At 38.0% G+C, this 26,237-nt stretch overlaps 1 long non-coding RNA gene across 2 annotated transcripts in view; it reads right to left on the bottom strand.

The window, feature by feature from the left end:
- LOC117063022 overlaps positions 1–25,169 on the bottom strand; it is a 28,137-nt gene extending 2,968 nt beyond the window's left edge. The window contains exons 1-4 of one of the 2 annotated variants that reach the window (XR_004428673.1): positions 25,098–25,169; positions 19,849–19,971; positions 16,574–16,720; positions 8,650–8,741 (exon numbers count right to left, since the gene is read on the bottom strand). This is a non-coding gene — a long non-coding RNA (uncharacterized LOC117063022). Of the gene's footprint in view, positions 1–8,649; positions 8,742–16,573; positions 16,721–19,848; positions 19,972–25,097 lie in introns of those variants that run through there. The other variant, XR_004428674.1, reaches the window with a different exon arrangement.
- Positions 25,170–26,237: the final 1,068 nt, after the last annotated feature.

Below are 26,237 nucleotides of genomic sequence, written 5' to 3'. Positions count from 1 at the left end.
ATGAATGCCACATTTTTCATCCTTCCATTCAGTCATTCAATGATTGCTTATTGAGCATCTATCTGGTATCAGGCACTGTTCTAGCTATCTGTTTTGCATAGGTAATTGAGACACATGCCCTACCCTCAAATTATTCACAACCTAATAAGAAACACTAAAACATAAGCCAATGGTTATGTTACAGAGGGGATAGAAATTTGTACAAGAAATGGTAGAAATACAAAGGACCCTATGGTCTATTCTAATAGTGGGTTCATGAGCATTTCAATCCATGGGTTATATTTAAGCATCTAGTGCGTAAAGAGGTAATAAGAGGAGTAAGTGGTTGATAATAACTATAAGGTTAAGAGATGACTTTGATGTCTTTAACATTTGTCACTTTTGTTTATCTCATGCCACCTTCTCTCAAACTTACATAATTATATGGTTGTATACAGAACAACACCCTATAGACTGTCACTCATGCTCATCTGTAGGCAGGAGTAACGGCAACGAGGGGTCCAGGTCCCATTCCTAGACTTTTTGCATCTGAACCATTCACTTGTCGCCTTACACACACACTGTACACATGCTCTAATAGCTTGGGCTTTACAAGTTCCTTCGATCTAACCTTTAAGGAACAATTCATGACTCATACCTAAGTCAAATTTTTATATCTCTCTATGGAGTAGATGGGTGCAGATTCTTGAAGAAGATAGACATCAGATGGAGGATGGGAGTACTTTCTGTGCTGTATTATGATGTGGGAGGCAGAAGTGAACATTCTTTTTTTTACTCATGAGCTGAGCTGAGCATTTAAGAAAAAAAAAAAGAGGAAAATGTAGTATGGGGGCTTGAACTCAGTATGTAGATCCCAAATACTGAATGAAAGGGAGTGAAATGTATGTTGCAGAGTAAAAGGTGTTATTTTCTTGTTGTGAGGAAGTCCTCTCTGTATAGTGCCACAGATAGGGCTGAGGTGGACAATGATGCTGTAGGAAGTTTTGTAATCATTCTGCAAAATAAATGGGTTCAGAGCATACTATATATAAGAAATGAAATGAGCAGAGGAGTTGGAAGCTAGAAACATGGACCTTTTTTTGTTTTTTAATTTTTCACCTCTAATGTCTTTTGGTATAATTTGTCTTTCATTGTAACTAATTTCTTCATTGCCACATTATCCAATGAAATACTAAGACTCAGTCTAAGAGCTGAGTTTAGTTCATTTGTGTACCTAATTGCTCCTTCCTACTTAGCCCTGCTGCTATTACTATAACCCAGCAAGATCCATAATTCAACTTTTGTGGAGGGAGGAATTATTTGCCTTGAAGAGTCCAACTGGACTGCAGAGACTTGTGAGCCATAGACAAATGGGACATAGAGGGCTTCGGACAGGGGAAAGAGAGATCAGGAGAAGGACAAAGAAAGAAAGTGACAAGAAGGGGGAAAATAAGTGAAAAGTGAAAGGAGGGTGGCTGAGAGCTGGAGACAGCAGTCCAGACAGGTGGAAGGCTGCAGGCTGGGCAGCTTGTTGGAGGTGGCGGCTGGCCAAGTAGATGACGCACTGTGTCATGGGAGTGGGATCTAAGGTTAGGTAGAGAGTCCAGGCAGGAAGAACATGGAAAGTTGTGGTATATGAATAGAAGATTAAGGGCAGCATTCAGGAACCATTGCCCAGAAGGACTGGTAAGAGCTAAGGCAGTTTCTATAGTTAGAATGGTAGGGGTGGGAAATTCCAAGGTGGAGAAGAACTGGGACAGATGGACCCATATTACTGAAAGTGGACCTGAAAGAGATGAGGAAACCTTGGCCCATAAGGAATAGTAAAAAGTTCTCTCCTGGGACTGGGTTTCAAGCCAGAGCCAAAACTACTCCCAGGCTCACTTGGTGCTAGACTGCCCATCTCCTAGAGAGGAAACTCATTAGTTCTCTCAACAAGACAAAATTGTTTCTCAGGCCTAAGATAGTATTCAGCCTGTATATAGAAACTAACAGATTCCAATATGTGACTTCCCCCTGTGTTAGTCTGTGAGGAAGATATTAGGTGGTTCTCTGCATTAAAATCAAAATACACATTTGGTCAAGATGATGGTAATGATGACCTCAATCCTCTGAAAACAATATCTGGTTCCACCTACTCTGAAGAGGACCATGGAGGAAATCTATCAAGGAGGCAGTTTTATATTTTAGCTCTAATTAAGATAATCTCAGCCTGGATCCTAGACACAGATAGAGACAAAGAGGCTAGGGTTCCCACGGCAGTTTGCCACAGAATACTCATTCCACCTTGGGTAATTTTTCCATGTCTAGCCATGAAAGCCACTTGCACCCTGCCAGCTCTCCATAGACTTCACCACCCTATTAATTGTAACTGTTTAACCAAAGTTCTCTTCCTTTCTCTTTGCATTATTTCATATTAAAATTAAAAATAGCTTCCTAGCTAAGGTTAGCCTTGAACTAAACCCTAGAATTTTTAGAGCTTTACAGGCAGAGGTGTGTAGGTTCTAGAATACCTGTTTTTCTTGCAGTACCTGATTATGTTGATAAAAATATTTTTGAGAAGCTTCACAGGCTGTTTGAGAAACATATAATTGGCTAATAAATGTTAGAACTGTATTTGGTGGATATTACATAACCAAGGTGCTTGCCTCTCTGGTTTTCTGCTACTTCCTACTTTTCTCTTACATCAGGGCCAGCAAAGAACAGGAATGGGGGGATCTACTCTTTCTTTCTAATGTACACGGAAAAGAGGGCTCCAGCTCTCAGTGGCACTACTCCATCCTCACCAGCCCCCCAGATGCTTTAGTCTAGGATATAGACTAGGGCTCTAATTATAATTACCCTCAACACAAAATGGGACATTGAACAAGCTGCGACCCCTTCCTTAAAAAAAGGGCAACACATGGTTCCTGAGAGTCTTTTAAGTTCTATATATAGAAGAGAGGAGGAAAAAGATATTGGAAGGAATAGAATTAATTCAAATAAAATGCTTCTAGTGGACAGATGATATAGTTATTTGTGAAGCAAATGTTAGGTCATGCTTTATTTTAATTTCTATTTGTTGAGCATTTAGGCAGTTTCTGTGATATGTTCCATAGACACACAAACACACACACACACACACACACACACACACACACATATATATAAATTTTTTACAGAATCCATAAGAATTTGACATTTGTATCCTCAGGTTAGCCTTGACCAAATAAAGAGAATGAGTGATGGCTTAACTTTACATAGAGGGTATAAGGCAGCACCAGGTATCTAAGCCAGGTCTGATTCCAGTGTTGCCCCCTTCTTGACCACTATGACATACCTCCAATGGTTGAGGCATTAAACTGCTTTTTGCTTCTTACTCTGCCTGTAGATTAAAATATGAGACATCATGCCATTATATAGGCAATACCTAGAAATTGTCATGATGGGCCAATAGAAAGGAAACTCAGAAAGGAGGACAAGGAGGTAGACAAAAATTGATCTGGTTGGACATTATGATATCCAAAGAGGAATCCAAGAAACACATTGCTTAGTGAGTTTGGTTGTGAGATTGTAGTATTTATTACTTAATGAATGAGGCTACTACCGATGGCGTTTTGGGCTTGGCCAATCAATCTGCTTATGACATGGCCTTCATCAACAGGTAAGAGCACGGATAGCACAGTCCAATCACATGAGACAAAGATCGTGAGAGGAAGATCAAGTATTGGCTAAATAATGCCAATGTTTGCAAAGCTGCAGTCACAGAGAATCTCAATTTCTAGACGTGAAAGCAGCATGAGACAATATGATAGATGACAAGTGAAAAGCTGTGAAGAGAGTGCCCCTAGGTTCCTTGGCATTGTACTACTTCAAACTCTTGTTGCCATCAGCTGGTGCGCAGAGGCCGATAATATAGTGTTTGCCTCTTCCCATATTGTTAAAGGGACAGAGCCTGTGTGAGTTTTGGCAGCTGATGTCTTTCAAATAATTAGTCAATTTCATTTAAACTAACAATAAAATGTGTGGGCATAGGGTTGTTCATAGTATTTCTTACTATCTTCTTCAGTGTTTATGGTATCAGTATTGATGCTCTCTCTCTTCTGATATTAGTTATTTGTACCCTGCTTGTGAGAAGCAAACAGGTCAGAGCTGATGTATTGCTACACTGTTTGAAGGGCTATGATTATCATATGTTAAGAAGGTAGTGCTATCATTCTCTATCATTCAGTAGGTGGACATAATTGGCAAGAGGAAGAAAAAGGAGAAGGAATAGAATCAAACCAGAGAGGTAAGTGATAGTGAAAAACAACAGACAAACAGATTTAGAAAGCAGAAGGTGAGTAGTGCTAATCTCCAACTAGGAAGCATCATCCATAGTCCAGGAACCTCAGGCGAGATTAGAGACAGTGCTATAACCCTAAGTGCCCTAGAGGGCTCCCTAGCTTTTCTTCCCTCCAGATGATAGAATAAAGTTGTTTTTTTTTTTTTTTTCTATGTAGAGCTCTAGTTTTGGTTATACTATCAACTACGTTAGGGAAACACTTGGAGACAGGCATCATGTAGTACTTATAATTCAGACGTTGAAAAGTCCAGCAAAGGCCCAATTTATACTGAATTTCTCAGAAGAGGAATAATTTATTGTAAAATTTTTGTTTAATTTTCAGAGAGGCCTATAAATGTGAGAAATATTTGATAATAGAATTGTAGAATTGGAAGGGAAATTTACTACAACAGTCATTTATTTTACAGATAAATTGACTGAGGTCCAGAAGTGTTAAGTAAAAATCCTAGTTATAGGTACTAAAACTCAAGTCTCCAAACCCCACTCCCAGTGTTTTTCTTGTAGCAAACAAGGTTCATCCTCAAATTTGCATTCTTGAACACGTGTTTTTGCGTCCATCAAGTACACATACATGGAATTCTTGCTCAACCAATCAATGATCTAATCTGCTCCCTTTACTCAGAGTAAAGACTTGCTGGCAGAGGCTATGAGGGTCTGCTCAATGCTCATGTCATCATTCTACAGTAGTTTCAGGTGCCTCAAACTTGCAAGCGACAGTCTCTAATACAGCACCTTTCAAACCCACTAGAGAAATGATGCATTAAGGATGCAAACTGGAATGACAACATGAAATTACAGTTAACATTTAGTGACTATATATGTGTATTACAATAACTCAGTATTGTAAAAGTAGGTATTTATCTGATGTTTCTGTCATGTTAATAACCAATTTTGTTCAAAGGATTCCCATTTACCTTTTCACCAAGCAGTCAATGCAATGTTTCTTAATTATGTATGGTGCATCTTTAACCTTAATATTTTACTTATCACACAATAAAATTGAAGCATTCTATGACCAGTTAGAACAGCAGTTTAATAAACAAAAAAGTGTTCAAATGCGAATTGTATAGGTATTATACACATACACGTGTATGTATTGCTATAGTGCTATAGCACATGTGTATAATACATATATGTATGTGTGTGTATATATATCTTGTATTTATTTAGGGAATTTTTATTGAGCATTTTCTATGTGCCAGGCATTGCCATATGAGATACAGTAGTAAATGAGACTACCATGCCTCTTGTCTCAGGAAGTTACATTCTAATAGAGGAGAGATAGAAAATAATTTTTAAGAAAGAGAAGACAATTTAACACAATTATGTATGCTCTGAAGAAAATTAAAGCTTATCTGAAAGTATGAAAGTTAATAGTTGTAGGTTGGGCATGGTGGCTCACGCCTGTAATCCCAGCACTTTGGGAGGCTGAGGTGGGCAGATCACTAGGTCAGGAGTTCAAGACCAGCCTGGCTAACATAGTGAAACCCCGTCTCTACTAAAAATACAAAAATTAGCTGGGCGTGGTGGCATGCACCTGTAATCCCAGCTACTCGGGAGGCTGAGGCAGGAGAATCACTTGAACCCAGGAGGTGGAGGCTGCAGTAAGCCGAGATTATGCTGCTGCACTCCAGCCTGGGTGACAGAGTGAGACTCAGTCTCAAAAAAAAAAAAAAAAGAAAAGAAAGTTAATCTTTCTACTTAAAAGTAGAAAGACTCTTCTACTTTTCTAGTAAGTCACACCTGAATGTATATTTCTCAATGCATTGTTGAGCTAAAAGAAAAGTTAAAAAAGTGTTTTAGAGCTTATGAAATATAAGAAAGCCCAAATCAGGAGAAAGCAAGAATTGATATTGCTTGGGGAAATTTTATTTATTATTGATGACCTAACACATGGAATGTTGGAGCAATTACACGGATCTAGGTGGATTGAAAGCCAACTTTCTCAGAAGACTGAAAGAAAGTATAAATGCACCCTACAGTGGGAAATGTGTGAACTGTTACCCCTGTTGGCACTGTGTCTAAATAATAATTATTGTAAAAAAAATCTAATGAGAAGTCCAACTCACAAGACTTCTCTCAAGTTCTAAGCCTTATAATTCATACTTTCAGTGCTTCTCAACCCCCTTCCCACCAAAAATATAATTTAAACTGGTTCTAAATTGCTAGTACTTCAGGCATTAGTCAAAGGCAAATGATTATCCTCTCTGGAATAACATATTTTAAACATAGATCTCATGTCAACAAATACTCACAGATAGAGCACCAAGAAACATGTATTCACAATACAAAGTTATTAAACAAAACATAAAATTAGCCATCCATCGTGAGCAAGAGATGACAGAAATAACAAATTACAGAGATTAATTATGAGATCAGAGATGATTAGTATATTTTATATTTTTAAATAAATAAAAGAGACTATTAAAGTATAATGACAGATACTATTAAGATCAATGGGGATATATTTGCAAAAGAACTAGTTACAATGGCAAGACACAGTGATTGAAATGATTAATTCAATAGACAGATTAAACATTCAATGAGATGTAGCTGAAGAGGGAATTAGCCAACTGGATGATAGATCTGACAATACAAAATGACAATGGAATGCTGCAAAGAAAGGTGAGAAAACAGAAAATTAGAGAGAGAAAGCAGAAAAATTGAGAGAGTTAAAATGCAGAAGACTAAATGGGCAATTTCTAACTATGTTGTAATGATTAGGGTACAGTCCAAAGTACTGTGATTAAGAGACCCTAAAATACAGTGGTTTATATAAAAAAGTTTATATCTTCCTTCCACAGCAGTCTAGAAAAAAAGTGGTTTATAAGTGGTAGGAAACCTCTGCCATTCTTGATATATGTTTTCTAGTGTTACTTAAATATTACTCTCTCTTCAAATAAGAATACGTGGAAATGAGAAGTTCGTTACAGTACTGTCACTCACACTAATGACTAGAACTCATAACTCAGCTGCATAAACACAATTAGCCACATTTTCAATCTAAACAATTGTAAATCAAATTTCCCTCATGCTTCCAATCTCTATTTGTTCCACTACCACCTGCAGAAAACTCTGGTTTTAAAGGGGTTTATAGGATTACATTACATTTATTCAGATAATCTCCCTATCTTATATTCAACTATGTCATATAGTGTAACATAATCACGGGAGAGCTATCTTATCATATTCATAAGTTCTGGGGATTAGGAAACAGAACCTTGGAAGCCAATTTTCAAAATCTGCCTACCACATAAAGTGAGCACAAACTTAAGAAGGAGATAATTTTAAAAAATAATAGTAGTAAATTAGTAAAGAATAAAACAAAAATATAATGGAGAGAATAACAAAGAATGGTTAAATGTGTTCATTGAAAAGACAAAATAGACAATTCAATTTTCATTATGAACTAGATAGAAAACCCTAAATAAACAATATTAGGCATAAAAAATGGTCCGTAACTACAGATAAGCACAGGTTAAAGTAATGAAATGCTAACACATTCAGAACATATATGTAGGAAATAAATTCCTAGACAAATATAAGGAGTAAAAATAGATATAACAAGAAATAAAAGGCATCGATGGTTTTAAATTCATTAAGGAAAATTGTATTAAATCTTTCTCCAAAGAAAATAGCATTCATTTTGTAGGTCAACTCTACCAAACATTTATGAAACACATAATCCCAATCTGACATCCTCACAAGATTGTAACCTGTTACCTAAAGACAGTTGAACTTGGTTAAGTGATTGATACCTTGGGCAAGCAGGTGTATTTGTGGTTGGAGTTGAGGGAGATAAGTGGGTGCATGTTTATGCAAGAAGGTTGAGGACATTGTGTGCCTCTGATCTTTAGGAGAAGTGACCTTGCGCTCTCTGGTCACCCACCATTTTATATGAATATTATAAGAGTCTTGAAGAGGAACAAACAACAGGTGCCAAAAGATACAGATAGTGCAGTCCATCCACCTTTATATCTTGGTTGTGGTGGAAGTTTGAGCTGATTTAATATAAGAGGCCTCAGACCAAAGGTTTTCTGAATTTGTTTTATGTTTTGTTAATTTTCTTGTGTCTTTGTTTTTGTTCTTGTGATAATAGTTATAACCCAGCCAATCTCTTCAATTTTCTTCTACCTTAGCAGTTGTGTATGTGTCCTTGTTCCTCTTTTATTCAGGTCAAGATCCCTGTAATTATGGAGTCACAATTTTTATAGGTTCTATGAATAATTAAATCCAGGTATAAACCAACATCAAATGTATAGGATTTAGTTTATTCTCGTTAAGTGAATTATGACTATTGAATGCTAACTGATAACATAAAATAGTTCATTAGCTACTATTCCTTCATCTCATACATCTGTACCTCCTCCTCTCACCAATGCTTTGTATTGACGAGCATCTTCTCCACTGACAAAGAGACTGACTTTATTCCATGGCACTGAAGAAAGAAAATATGACTTGTGGATTAAAGATCCAATTTAATTCCCACTTCTTATGAAATAAATAAACAAATTATACATCTTTCCAAGATTCTGAGACATATATAACCTAGCCAAATTGGAAGCTAGAGGTATGTTAGGTTATGATACTAGTTGCTAGACTGTGGTCAACAGGCAAGACTAGACTTAATCTGTACAACATTGAAAGACACTAATAACCCGAAAAGGGTCATCTTGAAAACTACCACGCTAAAGTAAAGCCTACAATTGCGAATTAGTAGACACAGCCAAGATACTAGGAAGCATGAATATAGTGGGAGTATAGAGCAAAATTCAACTCTTTCTTGCCCAGGACTGTTTGAAGCATAGATGCTCCTTGACTTATGATGGGGTTACATTTCAATAAACCTATTGTAAGGTGAAAATATCTTAAGTCAAAAATGCATTGAAAACAGATAACCTACTAAACATCATAACTCAGCCCAGCCTAGCTTAAATATGCTCAGAACAATACATTGGCCTATAGTTATGCAAAATCATCTAACACAAAGCCTGTTTTATAACAAAGTGCTGAATATCTCATGTATCTTATTGAATACTGTCCCGAAAATGAAAAACAGAATGGCTGTGTCAGTTGTTTACCCTCATGAACGTGTGACCGACTGGGAGCTGTGGCTTGCTGCCAGTGTCCAGCATGGAAACAGCAAAAGAGAGAGAGGCAGAATAGCATGCCATCATAGCATAGCATCCCTGGAAAGGATCAAAATTCAAAATTCAAAGTACGGTTTCTATTGAATATGTATCACTTTTGTACCATCATAAAGTCAAAAATAAGTTGAAAAATAAAGTCAGAGACCATTTGTGTGTTCATGCACTCATACTCTGAAGTATTTTCTGCCTACAGAAGCTTAAAGATATCAACTAGAGGCTGAAAGTAAACAATTTTTGGAACTGGATTATTTTTTATAGTCCTCCTTGCTCAGTTATTCTGTGATATGCAGATGACTTTTACTAAAAATCTAGGAGCACCTGGATAAGCACATTGCAAATCCTGATCACTTATAAAGAGAACTTTCTGTATGAGTTTGTGAAGAGAGAGTTCCATTTTGTTAGAGAAAATCAATCTTCCCTACTGAGCATTGAAAAATCTTATTAATGATACCTTCAAAATTCCACTTTGGCTCAACATTCTGGGGATTATGAGGCAGGAATCTATTTTTTTTTTTCCTCTTCTATGCATGACCCCGAGTCAGTTTCTTTAGCATTTTTCTCTAAACTTTGTTTTTTTCCTGTGTGAAGAATATGTTAACTCTCTTTCGCAGCTGGTTCATATAAATTAAATTAATTATTAAATGTGTGTCTAGTAAAGTTCCTGGCAAGATATAAATGTTACTTAAATATTATTTTTATTGTCAGTAGTATTATACCCAGTAATAGTGATCTTATAGATCTATTTATTAATTAATTAGTAAACATTTACTGATGCTTGGGAAGACACTGAAGTAGATGCTGAGATGGCAGCAGAAAATTTTTGCACAAGATCTGTGTCTCGGTTACTTTGTAATCTGACTGGAATGAGAAATCACATAGGCACATGCAAGCAGAGCTGCAGGCTATAGGAGCCAAAAGGGGAGCTCAGAAAGTCAAGTTTAATCTATTTCAACGATATCAGATGACAGGGCAGGAGAGAGGTCCCTGAAGACTGGGTCTCAGATGAGGTAGGTCCTGGAGTATGGAGTTAACTCACCAGTGAGGCTTTTGTTTGATTGTTTTTTAGGAGAAAAGACATATTAATTTATTTAATGTGTATATACAGGAGCCTTCAGAATGAAGACCCAACCCCATCCCCCCACAGGGTACAGAAGCTTGTATACCGTCTTCAGGTTACAGAAAAAATAAGGTTTCAGAGAATGGCCCAGAATGGGTTATGATGACAAATCAGGTTATCGAAGGGAGAAAAGAGGAGGTTTTTCTAGGTAAGGTTGTCTTTTTACGTAGATACTTCACAGGTAGCAGCCTTCAGAGCAAAAGACGGTCAGTGTTTGTTTTCAGACCTTTAGAGGTGTCAGCCTCTCAGTTAATCTTTCCTAGATCCAGACAAGGCCAGGCCTGGCTGCATTAGTGCAGATTTTTTTTTAATGTTTATTTTAAGTTTAGGAGTACATGTGAAGGTTTGTTACATAGGCAAACATGTGTCATGGGAGTTTGTTATACATCTTATTCCATCACCCAGGTATTAAGCCCAGTACCCAATAGTTAACCTTTTCTGCTCCTCTCCCTCCTCCCACCCTTCCCCTTCAAGCAGACTCCAGTGTCTGTTGTCTCCTTCATGGTGTTCATAAGTTCTTATCATTTAGCTCCCATTTATAAGTGAGAACATGCAGTATTTGGCTATTACCCTTAGCAAACTAACGCAGGAGGCTGTTTGCCAAGGGACATTAGTGCATGTGGGTGGAGAGTGTGGGGACACACATGGCAACACCTCTAATCGTAGATCTCTGTGTTCATTAATTAAGAGTAATTTAGCAGACACCCTGCTTTGTAAACTATATTATTTCCCATGGCATAATAAGAAATATATGAGGGTCTTTGTCCCTGATTCCTGGCACACAGCTTCTAAAGTCCTTGGAATCTCCAGGACTCTTTTGTATGCAAATGATGTGACTGGTATCTTGGGGCCCCAGAGAGCTTCAGAATGGCACTGCTCACCAAGAAGATCAAGGCATGACTAGAAGTTGGAACTTTCAGCCTCAAGCAGTGACCCCCAGGGAGGGGAGAGAGTCTAAAGGTTGAGACCAATCACCAATGATCAATGATTTAATCAATTATGCCTATACAATGAGACCTGCATAAAAACCCTAAACAGTGGGTTTTAGAGAGCTTCTGAGTTGCTGAAACATTGAGGTACTGGGAGTGTGGCATGCCCAGAGTGATCGTGGGAGTTCTGCACAGGCTCTCCCCCAACACATTGCATTGTGTATCTCTTTTATTTGGCTATTCCTGAGATACATCCTTTACAATAATAATAAAGTATTTTCCAGAGTTCTATGAATTGTCCTAAAAAATTAGCAAAACTTAAAAGGGGATAATGGAAACCCTCGAATTTATATCCAGTCAGTCAGAAGTTCAGGTGACAGCCTGGGACTTGGGACTGGTGTCTAAAGTGGGCACGGTCTTGTGGGACTGAGCCCTTAACTCACGGGCTCTGATGCTAACTCTAGGTAGACAGTGTCAGAACAGAATTGAATTGCAGGATATCTAGTTGATGTCTAGAGAGCCGGAGAATTTGTTGTTGGTGTCAGAAAGCAGTGCAGACTGTGCTAATTAATTTGGCAGACACCTGCTTTATAAGTTGTATTATTTCCCTAGTATAAAGGAAGTTCACAGCAGTAACTCCCTATAAAGGTGTGTCTTTGTGTAATTTTAACCACTACTGGAGACAGACACACTCCCTGAAGGTTGGGTTACAGGATCTGTGCAGCTGATAACAAATTTGTTCAAAGGAATCCAGAGCAAGTTTCAGGGAGGAGAACCTAGGCTGGAGTGAGAGGGAAGCTGAAGTGGCAGCAACATTAATGACTTCATTCTATGGAACGCACCTACTCAGGAATCTGAACTATCTCCTCCGCTTAGGATCATGGTTTACCAGCCAAGGGGCTTCAGGCTAATGCTTGTGGATAATTCTCAAGAGACAGACCGTGTTATGGGGTCAGTGGTGTTTGCAAGTGGCCCTTACATGCTGGCGTGGCTACATGAATATGAAGATGGATGGCTTTTCTGACCTAGACCATACCTACTTCATGACCAAGAAAGCTGAAGGCGATATCCTGAATTGTTAGGAAAACATTACATATTACACATATACATACATATGTTTTCCTGAGCTTTGACAGTAGCTTTGTCTCATCTGAAAGACAGGAGAGATTTTCCTGCTTACAGAGGGATAGGAAGAGATGAGGAGGCAGGGGAGAGAGCCAGAAACCAAAAAAAGAGAAGGAGGAGACCAGTGGGAGGGAGCACATTTGTTCCAAAAGCAAATTACTCAGCCAGTCATTTCCAGTATTCTCTGGCTATTACGAAGGTAGAGAAAGAAATATGATGCTGAACAAGAACTGTCTCTCTTCCTTGGCCTAAACTCCTGCTGACAGACTCTGCCCAGGGACCATTTTCCTTCCACGACGGTCTGCACAATGCTAGTTGCGGGAGGTGACCACAGGGCTGAGTGCCGGAACAATGGAGATGGGCAGAGAATCCTGACCCTTCCTTAAAATCCCCATTCTTTCCTGCACTTGCAGGGGTTATTGAATGGAAAACGCGAGAGAGGGACACCCCATCAGACTGTGATACTAGTTTGATAAGAGGCGGGTATGCCCAGGGAAGGTCCAGGGTCCACAGCCACACTCTCACCGAGCTTTGTGAAATATTATTAGTAGTAGTGTTTTGTTTACTCAGGCCCCATTCTCTGAGGATTCCAAATGCTATACAAACATATTTAAAGTAAAAATCCTGCCTTTGCTCATAAATTCTCAGGCCCATGTTTTGTGGCATGTAGCAGGTGAATATGGGGTGGTTGCTTGTTCATTTGTTTTCTTTTATAAAAACAAATATGGAATCAGAATTTGAGGATATCCAGGCAGTCCACATGTCATTGGTTGAGCAAGAGTCTTCTTTAATGCCAAAATTTTAGATGCATATTTTACACAGTAGCTTCTCCGTAACCCAACTTTCCAAGTTACAAAGAAATGCACTGTGTCCTCTATTCTGGTTCAGTTTGGAGTTAGGCAAAATGCCCTCTTTCTTATTTTCCTGACAACCCGCAAACTTGTGTCTGTGTTACATTGGCCTATGCATGTAATTTAAAAACAATAACAAGAAAGAAGGAAAGAAGTAAAAAAGGAAAGAATGAGAAAGAAAAATGGAGGGAGAGTGGCAGGAAGAAAGGAAAGGGAAGGGAAGGAGGGGAGGGGAGGGGACTTTGATCTCTTATTCTCAGTCATATTAGGGGCTAAAGTGAGGGAGTTAAAATGCTGTTTTCTAGAGTAGTATATGTACTATGCAAATAAAGAGAAAGAGTACAAGTGTGAAATGTGACTTGTATTACATCACTTTTCAATGTCATTAGCAAATTCTGGGTGGCAAGAATGTTTGAGAGTAATACTCTTTAAATCTGAATAATATTTACACAGAAAGTGGTGATTGGGGCTATGGAAGTCAGGGTCTGATGAATAGATACTTTACTTCCACTTTAATAGTCGATATTCTACTTTAATTTTTTAATAATGAGCTTGTAAATACTACTTATGTCTAACAATGTTCAGTTACTTGAAGCATAAAATAAACATTTAAACATTTAGCAATTATTCTTTTTAGAACAATTACTAGTATTTTATAAAAAGTAATAACAGTAGCTCTTGTAAGAATTTATGAGCAGTGTCTGGCACATAATAGGTGTTTAATAAATATTCACTGAATGAATATATGTACATATGTATGACTGCTCACCCAGACATGTTCACTAAACAATAACCCAAAACACTTTTACACTTGTAGTCTAGAGAATACTATAATTCAATCTAAGTTGGCTCTTTCAGACATGGTCTCAGACCAACCAGATGAAGCTATTTTACCACAGGAGACTTTGCTAGAAGTTTTGTTTTTTAATGATCATCTCTGTGTTTTGTTTTTAAGCCAGCCAGTAGTGTTGTAATCAGACTTTGTTTTATAGATTTTTGCTTTTAAAAATCTACTCACTATTTCTGTATCCCTTGAAAGCTGACAGCAGAACTGGCAAAATGTCAAGAATGATTCACAAAAATGCCAATACAGGATATTCTTCAGCAGAAGGAATATATCTTTGGAAGATTCCCTGTCTGAGTTAATTAGTGTTCTTTCTGAATCTTTCACAGAAATATCTTAGAGCTGCCTTTATTAGTAGTTTTATCTACAGTATAGAAACCCTGACCAGGCTTTTAGTTTGGCCTTAATACAGTGATATCTGCACTGACAATCCCTGTCCTTTTATTAAAAAGGGGTTTCAAGAACACTCATCGTTAACTATTGTTATAAGAAATCAGCTCCTCAGCATGGGGTTTAGTCTTTGAAACTTTTTTTTTCCAGTCCAGGAATATGGATGGCATTGAAAGAAATGCTCCATGATTACCTGGAGTCAGATGGAGCATCAGCCCAGAATTCCACATGAGGAAGTCATGGGTGTTGGTTTTTCTCACTCTGCACTGCTCCCCAGAAGTTCTCTACTTGAAAGGATTCATTTATTCAGAATCAACTCTCTTCCCTGTCAAAATGCATTAGCCAGAACCCCGAAGGTTGAGTGAGGCTGACAGACTCTGAAAATGCCCTCCCATAGAGACCTCTTTCTGAAGCTGCTGATCTTCTTTCCCCTTTACCTGCCCCCATCCTGGATTCTTGTATGTGGGTGGTGGGGGAGGTAATATGGGGAGCATTTTATATCTTGAGGAGTTTTGTATACTGTGTTTAAAGTCATTTCATCTAGGCAGGGGTGAACTATAAATAGCTTCTCCATATCTTTCTGTTCTCTTCTCTTTGCCCTGAGAGACACAAGTCACAATTACTTTCTAAACAATAGTCTCTGGATTTATTAAATTTCTCTTTTAATACTATATCATATTTTTCTAACACTTTTTATTCATAGCATATTCTCAAACATTTCATTTGATATAGCCAGGTAAGGTGGGGAGGAAAGGCAGCTTCTAAAAACGTGTTTTCATTTTGTTTTGGGAAATCTGAGGTTAGAGAGGTGAAGAGGTTTAAAAAGTCCAATGGTAGCAGAAAAGACAGAACTACAGTTTACTGATACTAACTTTTGTTATGTACCATCTCTGATAAAAACTCATATCTCTTAAATTCTGTTAACAGACAATTGTGCCTTTACTCCTGAGTTATTTGCTACCTATTTCACCCCACCTCAAAGGAGGCATCATGGAACCAGAGAATATACAAGGTGAGCAAGGCAGGATTAAGCTACTGGGTCACAGAATGAATAGGATGAAAAGATGCAAGATTTTAGTACGGGATTTAAGTTTTTATCATCATAAAATGTTTGGAAAGAGTAGCCAAATCATTAATTTGATTAATAATTTAATTTGAACATTTGTTGAGTATGTATATACACACATACATACACACACATATATGACACACACACGTATATATGTATATGTATGTGTATGTATATGTATATACATATATACGTGTGTGTGTGTGTAAATATATGACTAGTCCAGGAACAATATTATGTGCTTAGGATACCAGGATGATATACAGTCTCTTTGGGAGAAACACACTTAAACAACATGGAAAAATTATACCCGAAGGTCTTCTAGTTCAACATGGCAGTTTGAGCCTTGTGCATTCAATTCCCTTCCCTTACAAATTTATGTTTGCACAAATATAAATGCAGACATATACATATATACATAGACATATGGGTGTCAAATAATGTGTGTGTGTGTATCACACCAAGATACATATTAGGAGAAATTTGCATCAGCATAGATAAGAAAAGAATCAGTATAAAATGTCCTGTTTACAGTATCAAATTGCAGGTTAGACTAATTCAAGATCCAGTAACTAAGAAGCCATGCTACAAAAGGGGTAAATGTACAATCCCATAGCTTGGAGGGAGGGAAAAATTAGGATAAATAAATAAATCTATCATACATGGCTAACCATAACTTGGAAAGACACTTGTTATATTCCTGAAATTATTCATAAGGTTAGAATTTTATCCCACCCACTTCAACCATTTCCTATCTTCTTTATTTTTGTCTATATGGAGTTCCATCTACTTCACCTTTGATGGACTTAATCATAGGGCTTGTAGGTGATGGACAGTGTCCCAGTTTCAAGGATGGGCTTTGTGATATATTCTGTGTTTCGCCTTACCATCTTGTGCTCCTGTGATCTATCAAGAGGAGTACATGGCTCAGGTGTCTGTTGCCTGCAAAAGAAAAAATGGTTGCAACAATGCAAATCTGACCTGCAGCCAAGCCCATCCTTTCCTAGCAAAGCCATACCTGATTCACAGAAGCAAGGAAAATAAGTAGTTGCTGTTGTAATCCATTAAGATCTTGAGATTGTTTGTCATACAAAATGATTATGGTAATAACTGCTGATACACCATGGCATAGGGTGCACACTATTTAAAGTAGGACTTTACCGAAGAGGGTTTGTCGATGAGTGTCATAGTCCATTTGGGCTGCTACCACAACATACCATAGACTATGTATCTTATAAACAACAGAAATTTCTCACAATTCTGAAGGCTGGAGGGTCCATGATCAGGGCACTGCCAAATTCAGTGTCTGCTGAGACTCTGCTTTCTGATTTATAGATGGCATCCTCTCACTGTGTCCCCATATGATAACATAGAAAAGGCAGCCCTCTGGGTCTATTTTATAAGGACATAATCCCACTTATGAAGGTTCCACCCTCATGATCTAATCACCTCCCAAAGGCCCTGCCTTCTAATAGCCTCGCATTGGTGACTAGGCTTCAGCATGTTAACTTGGGGATGATGGCACACACATTCAAACCATGGCACACATATTCAGACCACAGCAATGAGCAAAGTCATTTAGGCAGAAGAGGCAGTAGCCCAACTAACTTCAGTGTTACAACCTACTCCAGGGAGTAAAAACAAAGAAACAACTATTTTGTAAATAGCAGCAAGGTTTGTTACATTATATTCCTCTTTCCAGTTGCTGTAAACCAAGTGATATGCCAACCAGGCAGTAGGGTCCATCAGTGCAGGCAGCAGGAGCTGGAGGAGAAGAGGTGGGGCACTGGGGTCAAGTTTGATCTTTTAGAAATGTAATTGGAGCAGACAGTGGACAGAGGCACACAGAGCCTGCCCTGTTGGTGTGCCTGGTTTGGAGAAAGCCTTCCTGTAAGAGTCTCACAACATGGGCATTTGCATTGTCCAGTAAACAATAACTGAGGCCCTGGTAAATTTTGGCTGCTACAACAAATGCAAGTGACAAACATCCGCAAACAGAGAAATAAACCCATGTCAGAAGAATCAAACCTTCCCAATGCATGAATGCCTATAACTTTAGCTCCCTTCCTGCTCCTCACTTACAAGGACTGGTGCCCTTCTCTGGCAACATAAAAGTACAGGAAATAGAACAGAGTAGCCAGGCCAGTGTCAGTGGCTTGTTGGGAAAATGTCCCCATTTTATTTGGCATTCCTTGTGAGACTATCTATCGTCAAAGATCCCCAGAGTAGGAGTCCAAGCCTGGGACTCTCAGGGATTTTGCTGATGTCCATGCTGAAGTCATTCAAATTGTGAGATTTGAACTCTCTTGTTTGCCTAGGTCTTCCCCATTTCTCCAATGTTACCACGAGTGTTTTGGAGATCTGGGGGATTGCCTTCCCAGGCATTGAATCATAGGCTAGTAATTTTTCAATCTAGTAATCCAAGACCTATAATAAATCTTGGAAAAACACCCTCGCAATATTGAATATGTGAATGGCATCCTTCCCTGTTTGGTAACACTGATGCAGTTTTCTAAAATGTATATGTTTTTACATAACACTGTGAATATAAATGGAAATTTACTATGGTGTAGTTAAATATATAAGCTCTGTTTACCATCTTGAATGAAAGCTTGGAGGCATTTCCAAAATCTCATGGACAAAACTGACAATGGAATATATATGGTTGTGATTTGGAGGTTCTGTTTTGTTTGGGAGGCTAAGAGATGAAATTATATAAAGAAAGCATATATAGAAAGAACTGAATAAAATTCTATGTAGTCTTAACGTTTAGGGACCAAATAATGGAAATGACTCTACAAGAGGAAATTTAGAAGGAACTTTTTTTTCAAAATTATAAGGACAAAATTCAAGATATTGCACAGTCCTGCAGACCAAGAAAAGAGATAATTGAGAAAATTAGTGGGTGATGGCAAGTGACAAATACTGTTGGAAAATGGGTGTGGTGCAGGTTAAATTGACCATTGGATTGGAAGGTTGTGTAGTCCTGGAAGATCAGTAGCAGGCAGGAGCCTGGGCCAGACTGCAGTGCTAGGAAATGAATAAGAAAGAGAGGGTAGGATGAAGTCAAACACATTTTCAGGAATCCAGTTAGCTGGCCATCGCTCTGCTGTATTCTAATTGTTTGTTTACTTGATTCTTCTTCCCAAAGGGTGGTAAGCTGTTGAAGGCAGACACTATATTTTTAATCTGTATAACCAGTATCTAACACAGAGTCTGGCACATGGTAAACATTCACAAACTGTTCCTGAATGAATGAATTACCAACCCTGGTGGCTGGTAAGTGCCATGTTGATAGACATTCATGTCACCTTTGCAAAGAAGCTGGGAAAAGCCTGACACCCCCCAGGAAGGGTTCTCCAAAAGCTGTAACGAAACTCTTTTTTTTTTTTTTGCCACCTGGAATAGACACATTGCTGAAGCTACAGTCTGCAGAAACTGCAAGGGTAATTTTAGGTCATCAGGATGTCATTTCCCTAAATGGAATAACTAGTCTCTTACTGGTTGAAAATCAAGTATATTCTTGTCAGAGCTTTCGGTGCAGATACTGGAGAAGGCTTTGCTGGTTTGAACTAAAGCTTTCAGCCCTCGTTCTATAAGCATTGGTTTTGGATCCACATTTAAAATGAAAATTGCTATTTAAAAATATCTGATAGTCCATTAAAGTTCATCGTTTTGTCGTCTTACCATCTCCTCTCAAAAGCAAGTGCTGGGCTGCGTTTCTATCTGCTGGAAGTGGCTTTTACAATGACATAACACACAAAAGCTGATTGCCTCTTCTTGAAGGGGTATGATCTTCCCATCTCAGAACAGGTCACTTTTTAGAAAGCATTGTTCCAATCCAGCTAATTTCAGTCTGATCATTTTCTTCCGTTCAATCTTCTAAAAAAACATCCACTTGGCAACTCTCAATTCCATTCTGATTTTTTATACTTCATCTCTCATAAAGGATTTTTTTCTCTTTTTCCCACAGATACTAGTGTAGTCATATATCTACATACATTCATTTGAATATATGTGTATGTGTAAATATATAAAACAATAATTTTTTACACATGCAGATATTTTACCATTAAGAAGATGATAAGAAATAGATGGATTAATTCATCTGGCCGCAAAGAGTGAGAATGCTCTCCAAGTGTCCTGCTCCCTCAAAGGCAAGTGGGTTCAGTCTTCACCTCCTATCTTCTTTCCTATTTGGAATGAACAGACCACAAAGATATTAACATCTCTCATTAAGTTTTCTTCTAGGTCTGGGTAATTTGCTAAAATCCCATTGGCTTCAGTCTGACATGAGGGTCCACCCTGATATTGTGGATAATAACCTCAGTCACAGAGAAGTGATTAAACTGGTAATGCCTTTAGGATTAAAACTAAACCTTTTTTTCTCTGTTTCCCTACTTCCTCATCCTCATACTTTCCAACCTCTACTGCATCCAAGTGTTTAAGTATTTTTTCTATTATATGGAATCAAAATTATGACCAAGATATCTTTTACTCTCTAGCTTGCCACTTTTCCTCTACAATGTGTCCTTAACTATTATATTCATGGGGATCTCTTTTGACTCTAAAATCAACCAGTTCTTATTTTTCCTTACCTCTGTTTTCTTTACATATTACCTTGACATTTTGTAATAGTGTATGGCTGTATTCTGATCTCTTTAGGCTCAGGGATACTGATTTTTTTCAGCTCTGCTTCTCCTTCAATCCTAGGCAGCACCCATACATAGTAGGTATTAAATAAGCATGTCTGTTTGTTCACTGACCAGGTCACCTTTTAAAACCTTATTCTTAAATGTCTGATGGTAGTTTTCAATTTTGCATAACCTTTTGTAAAATGCCTCTCCTAGGCAACCAGTTTGGGCTGATCCCTTAGTACCTTTCTCAAGAACAGATTTGTATTATTTCAAAATGGCAGACAACATTTGGTTGCAATGTTGGTAATCATTAAGATAATACATAACTACTTATCTGAAAGTATCAAAACAATCACAGGTATTTGTGGAATGATTAATGATTTCTGAAAGCATTTGACTCATTTTGTTGCACAAAGCAATCATTTACAGTGTGTAAGCCAAGTGTTACTCCATAGTAGAGAAAAGTGAAATATCTTTATCTGCTGAATATCACAAAGCCAGCAAATAGCAAACTAAAACAGGAAAACAAGTTTCTTGGCTCCAAGAGAAGTGAAGTTTTATTTGTCGTTTGCTTGCTTTCCTTCACCAAAATTTTCTCCTACAAGTTTAAAAAAGTTCCTCTGCTCTTTTATTTGCTTCCCTAAAAATTCGGGGAATTTCCATTGTTCTTACTTAGTTTTATGCCCTAATGTGGTGTCTCTGTCTTCTGTGGCTATATACATGGTTCTCTTAGAGTGAATGGTTTTTTTTTTTTTTTTTTTTTTAGCAAATTTGTAGCATGGTATTTTAAACACAGTCCTTCAAATAAAAATTTAAAAGGTTGGCATGTTAGGGCTGACCTTTACACAGAGTGAATCCAGCTTGACATTTCCGATGCTTGAAGATGGGACTTCTCCATGATTGCTTCCTCTCCCCACCCTCCCTGCCTTAATTATTCCTGATCTCTTCCACTAAAGTTTTGCTTAAGTGAACTCCATTGTACCTTACCAGAGGCCTCCCAGAGGAGCAGGTCAAAAGCAATTATCATAACAAAGTCATTGGCTTTTTCTTAGCACAATCAAGGCTTCTAGGCAGGGTACTTTCATTGCCCTTCTGTGTCAGTGTTGGTACATAAAGGGTCGACTGCAGAGTCCAGCACATCACCTCATACAATGCGTGCTCCACAAATAGTGTCATCGTTGCAGCTGAGTCCTTGAATTCTTCTAGTGGAAGGAAGACACTAAGCATCAAAGCAGGATGAGGTATAGCTCTGTACTGCGTTGAATAGTGTTCGCCCCTCACCCAATGTTTGTGTATTTAGAATCTCAGAAAGTGACCCTATTTGGAAACAGGGTCTTTGCAGATGTAATTGTTCAAGGTAAGATGAGGACAGACTGGATAGGATGGGACCTAAATCCAATATGACTGGTGTTCTTATAAGAAAAAGAGAGGGCTTAGAAAGATATAGACACAGAGGGAAGTTGGCCATGTGAAGATGGAGGTAGAAATCAGAGTTATGCAGTTGTAAACAAGTAATGCCAAGGATTGCCAGCAATACCAGAAACTAAAGAGAAAGGCATGGAACAGATCCTTCCATAGACCCTCCAGAGACAGCCTGGCTCTGTAGATATCTTGATCTTGGTCTTCTAATTTCCAGGAAGAAGAGAGAATGAATTCATGTTGTTTTAAGATGTCTGGGTTTCAGAATTTTGTTATGCCAACCCTAAGGAATAAATAGAAGATTCTACTTTTGAAAGACTTGTACCTTCTTAGAGAGGATAGCATATCTACAGAACCTAGTATTGGGCAATGGCTGCCCTGGTAGTTTAAGAGTGGCTTAGACAAATTAGAAAAGTGAGTTCTCAGTGAATACTGTGGTCAGCATAGTGACGATAGGAAGGTATGTGTTGAGATCGGCTTTGCAAGTTAAGCGGAACAGAGACAATTATAAGAATGGAGAGGAGATACATTCCAGGGAGATGACTTGTTTGCTTCGTATTGAATTTGGGGAAGAGGGTGGGGACTGTGGAGGGCCTTATACTAAGAAAAGGTGCAGGTTTTAAAACTGTACCATTTAGATGGTGGGGGTGGGGAAGTATTGCAGACTTCTAAACTTTAAGGAGAGGCATCTTTCATCCTTTCACTGGTTATTGATAAGGTTACTTTTCCACCCATTTCTCATATATTAAAAATGATAGGCAAGTCTGTATTGCTTAGAGGCAGGAAAAAGAAGCGCAAGCTTTGATTTTTCCTGACACTTTATTTTGAATGAATCACTGTCAGTTCTGGTTAGTCGGCTTTAATTTGACACAATCAATGAGATACAGTCATGTGTTGCTTAACGATGGCGACATGTTCTGAGAAATGCATCATTAGGCGATTACATTGTTGTGTGAACATCGTAGAGTGTACTTACACAGACTTAGATGCCGTAGCCTACTGCATACCTAGGATGCAGGGGACAGTCGATTGCTCCTAGGCTAAAAACCTATACAGCATGTTACTGTACTAAATACTACAGGCAGTTATAATGCGATGATAAGTATTTGTGTATCTAAACATAGAAATGGTGCGATACAAATATGGTATAAAAGATAAAAAAAAATGGTATGCCTGTATAGGGTGGAATTTGCTCTGGGAGAATTAGTGAGTGGTGAGTGAATATGAAGACCTAGGACATTATTGTACACTACACACTATCACAGACTTTATAAACATTATAGACATAAGGCACATTACATTTATAAAAACTATTTTCTTTTTTCAATAAGGAATTAACTTTAGCTCGCTGTAACTTTATAATATTTTAATTTTTTCAAAAAAATTGACTCTTTTGTAATAACATTTAGCTTAAAACACAAACACATTGTGCAGCTATACAAAAATATTTTTGTGTCCTTATTCTGTAAGATTTTTTCTTTTTTTAAAATGTTAGTTTTTTTAACTTTTTAAACTTTTTTGTTAAAAACTCAAACACAAACAACACACATTAGCCTAGGCCTACACAGGGTCAGGATTATCAATATCACTGTCTTCCACCTCCGTATCTCGTCCACTGAAAGGTTTTCAGGGGCCATACGCATATGGAGCTGTCATCTCCTCAGGTAATTACACCTTCTTCTGGAGTACCTCCTGAAGGACTTGCCTAAGGCTGTTTTACAGCTATTTTTTAAAAAATAAATAGACTCAGTACACTATAAAATAACATAAAAAGTATAGTAGAGTAAATAAGCCAGTAACATAGTCATATCTTAACATTATCAAGTATTATGTACTGTACGTAATTCCATGTGCTATGCTTCTATATGACTAGCAGTACAGTAGGTTTGTTTACACCAGAAAACCACGAACATGTGAGTGATGCATTGTATTATGACTTCATGATGGCTACTACATCACCAAGTGATAAGAATTTTTCAGTTCCATTATAATCTTATGGTACTACCATCATATATGTAGTCCGTCATTGACCACAATGTTAACAGGTGGTGGTGCCTGACTGTACTAGCAACCTGTGAAACTGTTTCTCTGAGTCTGGCATGTCATGGGATGGCCACTCAGAGATATTATGCTGTCTTTTTTCACTAAAGGACTACTCTCCCGGGAGGCTGTTCTAGGAGAGCCTTCTTAACAAGCTAGGTACGTGAGTTCTGCACCCTATCTTGCAGGAATCGAGGCACGTCCTGAGCACTTGAACTCTGCAGACTTTTATCCTTTCTTCCGAAAAGTGAGTCCAGCTCAAACAAAGCTTTTTCCCACACTTGGATACCGTGGCAATTGTTTTTCTCCAACCATCAGCGGTATTTCTTTGTTGGCAATAGAGTAAATTCTAATGACAGTGAAATCTGGATAGGAGAGGCTTCACTTATGAGCTGTGACCACTCCAACGCCATTCATGTCAGGAATACCTGAGTAGGCCACAAGGGAATTGGTGGGAAAAGGAATGAAAAATGAGATTCCTTAATGGTGTTTGTTTTTCCTACCTCAATTTTGATATTAAATTGATATATTTGCCATTGACAACCAGGTATTTAAAATGTCCAGAAGTTTTCTTCTCTTATAAAACTTTATTTTGTATTCAAAAAGTGCACTGTATTATTGAAAGGTTCAGGAGTGAGTACATTAAATAAAATAATAACATGCACAATGTCTGGCACATAGCAGGGGCTCAATATGTATGAAATAAAGTTATAAATAAAGTAGCACGTGAGTTTCTAACTTTCACAAATATTTCTGGCCATAGATATTTTCTAAATGGATGTTAAAGTATGTACTTTTATAATGTTGTTTTGCTAAATAAGATAGGAGTATGCTTAATTTTGAGCACAAAGTTGAAGATTACTGTTGAAGTGAGTGAGATCTAACTTCTTCTGTCAATTAGTTCAAAAGCTGATGGCTATGTAGGGTCAAATAAATTAAAAGTTAATATATAAAGTGATTAATAATAGACTATTACATCCATACGAGAAACAATCTGGGGGCCAAGGATAGAAATGAGTAAACACCATTTCTTACCTGGGGAACTCCCAAACAGACTTTTACTAGAGAAGGACAAATAAAAGGACAAATCACACTAAGATACATCATACTCTATGATAAAGAAAGGCTAGCATGGCAAGTGGGCCCAGGTAAGGAAGCTCCTACCTCTTTCAGAATTATACACAGAGACTCTGATAAAAGTCACCAGGCAAGTATCTACTTACACAACTGGTACTCAAAATGGAACAAAGCAGAGAGGTCGCTAGCATGGGGCCTAACCTTAGGGGCCAGAGAAGAAACAAGTGTGATGTAATGATGCTGAGATTCTAGAATTTGGGGCGGGGGATCTTTAATTGGCAGAAGTGAAATTAACCCTGCAGTATGACCTATGTGATATTAGCTGTGTGGATAGGAGACCGGTAGAGCTCCCAGTAAGCATATTCCTTAGATATGGTTTAAAATGTCCCAAGGACATTCTTAGCTGTAAACACTATTTGTGCTTCATTAACCTATGTTTACTTTCTAGATTGCACCTGTTGACACCCCCAGCCTATGTTTCCAGGAAGATTCTCACATCCTCCCTTCCTGGTGAAAAGTTAATAAACAAGATGGTAGTGTTTCTGTTTTGGTATAGAGAAGAAATAAGAATTAATTATCAGAGAAAATTTTCTTTGGAAAGCAGAAACTATAGTGGAGAAAAGGGAGGTTGTTTTGAATGTCAGCATCTCAGAAAGAAAGTTGTGGTAGTGTGTAATTACTTCAGGGATGTAGCCTCCAGGGTTGGAAGGTAGTGGTCAGTTGAATGCAGCTTTAGAGTGCCAAAAATATACCCTCTGTGCCTCCAAACTTGGCTTTGCAAACCATTCAAGAACTTCCCTTCAAGAACTTCCCAAGTTCTTTAATCTCTATTGTGAACTTAATCTTTTTTTCATGTGTTAGATAAAGTGATGTTAGTTCCCCTTTAAGACAATATGGTGTGTCCTTCATTGTGGAACTAGAAGAAGAGATAACAATTCCATATCAAGAGGCATAATCTTTGTTTAAAAAAGGAAAAAGCAGTGGTACATCAAAACAAATTATCAGTAGGTATACAAAAAGGAGTTAAGTTATAGAAAACTCACCACAAGCAATGTTAAAAAGTTTTATAATGTGATGCTTTTGTCTGGTGTGAAAAATAGTGTGTTGTGTGTTTATACACAAGAAGAGAGTGCAACTGTGTGTATGGGCCCCTGATAGCTTTGAGAATGAGAGTACTGTGCTTTCAAGACACCACAAGGCAAATAGACAAGCAATACCTACACAAATGCTGTGCTTAAGTTTCCCAAATTTCCACTCACGTTCTTTTCATTCCTTTTCTCTCACCT

The sequence above is a fragment of the Trachypithecus francoisi genome, unplaced genomic scaffold, assembly GCF_009764315.1.
Source record: "Trachypithecus francoisi isolate TF-2019V2 unplaced genomic scaffold, Tfra_2.0 Lachesis_group17, whole genome shotgun sequence".
Taxonomy (NCBI): domain Eukaryota; kingdom Metazoa; phylum Chordata; class Mammalia; order Primates; family Cercopithecidae; genus Trachypithecus; species Trachypithecus francoisi.
Note: the sequence above shows the minus strand (reverse complement) of the source record. Positions and strands in the feature narration are given on the sequence as shown.